Genomic DNA, 4,508 nt, shown 5'->3' with positions numbered 1-4,508 from the left:
ATGCAATTCATCCAACATATCATCTATAAGGGGTATGAGGTACTTATCCTTAATGGTGAGTGCAATGAGCTCCCTATAGTCTATACACTTTCTCTATGTGCCTTTTTTTTTCTTCACTAGTAACATAGGGAAGGAAAATGGACTATGGGTTTGCCTTATAAAACCTGTCTCAAGTAGCTCCTTAATTGCTTTTTCTATTTCTGTTTTCTGCAATGGACCATAATGATATGGTCGAATGCTTGAGGGTTTGGCACCTTGCACAATAGGGATATGGTGATCATGTTCTCTTTATGGAGGAAGCTTGGTAAGTAAGGCAAATATTGCTTCAAATGCATTCAAGAGTTGTTGCAGCTCTTGCCATTGCACTGAGCTCAATTCACATGATTCTAATTTCTCTCATTCTATGGAGTACAAGAATAACCCCAAGTTAGAATTGACTATTTCCTTGTCCATATGGTATAGTGATACTTCTTGCATTCTTGTTTCATTGGGAAAATTGTGAGACAACTTATAGGTGTGGTGGTCCTTGGTGAACTCCATAGTGAAGAGTTGGAAATCCCCATAACACAGGGCTCGCAGTGGAAAGCCACTGCACCGCCAAAACTACATCATAGCCACCTAGTGGTAGGGAGTATAAATCTATGTGACAATGATACCCTGCGAGTGACAACTTAACAGCCTTGCAGCAACTAAAACTTGTAACCTTGCCTCCATCAGTTATCCTGACATCAAAAAACTTGGTAGTCTTAGCTTATCATCCCCAATGTTTTAGCAGTTTGGAATCTACAAAGTTGTGAGAACTGTCAAAGTCAAGTAGAATTTTCACAGTGTGACCATTAACTTGACCAAGAACCTTCATAGTTTGTGTTGTAGGACCTCCATGCGTGTTATAAAAATCACATTCACTGAGCTCTATGTGCTGCAATTCAGGTTGTTCCTTTATTGTATCTCCCTCAACAACTTCAGAATCCAACATATCCATCATCAATAGTTGCTTAAGGCCACACTTATGCCCTCTTACCCACTTGTCATTGCAGAACCAGCATTCACCCTTCTCCCTCTTCCTTTGTATCTCATATGAGGTCATTTTCTTAATGGCAAGGTTGGTAATTTTAGGCATAATATGGTGGGGAGGTGTGACAGTCGTTGGGGGAGGTCTAGAGGCTGTGAAGGTTTAGGTGGAGGCAATTTAAGCTCAGTAAGTTTGGAATCAAGTTGCACGCAATAGCCTCATGCACATTTGCTGACTTTAACAGTTTGACATCATAACGCAGCTTTTTTTTCAACCCTCATAAAAAGCAACTTTTTAACAGAATAGGGCCAATCTCAGGCGATCGCGTAGCCAAACACCTAAATTCCATTATGTAATCATGAAGAGTACCTGTGTGTCTAAATTTGACGAGAGCCTCAACACTATCGTCGAATTTAAAGGGCCTAAACTCGTGACAAAAGGCTTTGGTAAACTTCGACCAACTTGGGGTGGTGTTAGTGCAGTCCATCCAACATAACAAGTGAAGAAGCTCACCATTAAAATGGAAGGATGTAGGGAGAACACGTTGAGAATCCGGGATCCCATAGAAGAAGAAGAACTGTCCAGATTTGTAAATCCAAGCAACGAGATCATCACGCTTAATGAATCGGGGAAATTCAAGCTGTTGCTGCCATAGCGGCCGGGGAGTCTGAGTAGGTACATGCTGATCGGAGGGATGGGGAATAGATGAACTTTCACCCTCTCTACAAAAGGTGAGTTAATGCGTGAACTTGCGGTGGAACTGCTCAAAATATGTCGAAAGGCGCACATCGAGTTGGGTGGAAAGCTTAGCGTCAAAAGCTGAGTTCACCGCGTCGTGGATGATCGACGAAAAATCAGCTTCGAAAGCAGCAAAGCGAGCATCCATGGTGTTCGAGTGACTGTTTGGTTTATGATGTGATAGAAACTAACACACAAATGAAACCCTCTTTTAGATAATTGTAGTATGCGTAAGTAGGGATCGTTCTAGGCCGGGGATTAGGAGGGATGCTAATCTACACTAACTTGATCAAAAACTAAAAACTAGACTCAAATACGCAAGACTAAGCTAGACTGACTCAAATACACAAAACAAGCACTAAGGGGTGTTTTGGACGAAAATTGAAGTAAATTGACATGAAATACTAAAGGGGGGTTTGTTTGGACGAATTTTAAACTAAAACTAAGTAGGTTGCAGAAACAAAGTAAGGGTGGTATGAAACTAAGGTAGCTTAAGGGGTAAAAGGCGAGCTAGAGGGTCCTTCTCCACACATGACACATATGCAACACAAATTGATTTCCAGTTACTATTCCTATAAACCATGAATGGCAATGCCCCAAGTTAACTGTGAACTGCACAAATTAACCATCAGATTTTCCTAAATTCATTGAATTGGACTTAGCGACGCAATCAAATTATTCTTATCAAGTTCCCTATATAAACTGCATGATAAAGATACATATCAAAGATCATTAAGTTCTATGAAACTCATAAGCATTGACATGGCATCTGTAACTATGAAAAGCATGATACTCTTGCCAGGAATTTACTTAACATAATCATGACTAGTGATTTCCACTACTTATAAATATAAGTTCATAACTATTAGGTGAAATTCCCTTATATTTTAGCATCAAATTCATGCATGCAAACTAAGTAGGCCTCCTTAATCAACATACAAGAATAAGTTATCAATCAAACAGATAAGTAAATTGCATTCACGACTTATGAAACAATAACTGGATGTAATCAATTCATATCACACATATGTTCATGGCTTTGAATTCACCTCTAGCTAAAACGAAATTAGTTCCACATGTCTATCATAACTGAAAACCAAATTAAAACAAACATTGAACTAAAAACTAAAGACAAAATACACCTAGAAACGCTCCAACAATCTAAAGGCCTTGGATGGCAGGCACGGCTCCAAGCTGTCCTTCCTTGCAAGCTGCGGCACTATGTATTTATTCCTTTATAAAACTCTCTCTCTAAATAATCCCCCCTGAAAGTTGCGGCAACAATGTGTATTTATAAGCTAGGGTTCGGCAGAAACCAAGGAGGAAAAGGATAGGGTCTTTGCATTACTTTAGGACTCCTTTTGCAACTGGAAATAATATGAGATAATGTTGGATAAATTGGGATAATGTTTGGATAAGATGAGATAGGATAGGATTAGATAAGGTTAGTTTCGATAAAATTGGATAAGGTTCATTCTTTTCAGCTGATTCCTTGTCTTCCAAGCTTCCAAATTTGATTCTCCAAATTGTAGGACATATTTAGCATATGTACAACTCCAAAAATGTCCATCCATTATGCTCCACACACATGCTAACCAATCCAAGCCCAAAATTGCTCCAAAATGCTCCATTTAGCCCTTTATTGTCATTTTCACCAATTGGACCTACAATAATACGAAAATAAACTAAATCACTATAATAAATAGAAAATAACTCACTAAATGCAAAGAAACAAGCTAACAAAGTCGCATAAATATGCTCCTATCAGTTTAGGACGAGGCATACACGGTGGGAAAATCCAGGATTGGTGGGTGATACCAATGTTATAACCACAACCGACACCAGAGAATCAACCAGGGCTGGTAGCCATGGTGGCAAGGAATGGGTAAGAGGATAAAGATAGAGTTTAAGAGGATATTCTATTAATTTTCAAAAGTCTCCGTTACAACCAAGTTCAGGAGCATGTATAACCCACATGCTTGCATTCCCTGAGTACAAGAGTGCCACCTGGACATCTACTAACAATTACTGAGGCCTTGATAGGAGCATATTTATGTGATGTTGTTATCTTATTTCTTTGCATTTACTTCGTTAATTTCCATTTATTTTGGTAGTTTATGTTATTTTCGTATTGTTATAGGTCCAGTTGGTAAAGATGACAAGAAATAGTCAAATGGAACAATTTGGAGCAGTTTTGGACTTGGATTGGATAGCATGCGTGGATAGCATATGAGTTGGACGTTTTGGTGTTTAAATGGTGTTAGACATGTGCTAAACTCTGGAGAAATTAAAGTTGAGGCTTGGAAGACAAGGAATTACACAAGAAAAAGGAATCCTAATGGGAGGAGCATTATCTTATCCTATCTTATCCAATCTTACCTTATCTTATCCAGATTCATCTTATCCTTATCCTATCTTATCCAAACCTTAGCCTATTTTATCTTATCTCCAGCTGCAAGTAGGAATCATTATCACATTCCAACAATTCCTATCTGATTTTTGGGAGTCCTAAATTAATTCAAATAACCTAATCCTTTTCCTCCTATGATTCAAACGTGCCTTTACCCTATCTATATGATATTCATGCGTCAGAATTGCAGGAGAGAAAAGAGTGTTGCATCTTGCATCCAGAGAAGAGTGTCGAATCTGCCATTCAACTATTGGAGTTTTTTTCAGAGTTCTTTTTCTCCTTGTTTATTTTTAATGTCTATTTTAGATTGCTTCTCAGTTATGATGAACATGCGTAACTAAATTTCTT

Source organism: the organism of the source record quoted next, unplaced genomic scaffold (assembly GCF_019419815.1).
Source record: "Pyrus x bretschneideri cultivar Hongxiangsu unplaced genomic scaffold, Pyrus_bretschneideri_v1 Contig101, whole genome shotgun sequence".
NCBI classification, from domain to species: Eukaryota; Viridiplantae; Streptophyta; class Magnoliopsida; order Rosales; family Rosaceae; genus Pyrus; species Pyrus x bretschneideri.
The sequence above is the reverse complement of the archived record's forward strand: the minus strand, read 5'-3'. Positions refer to the sequence as shown.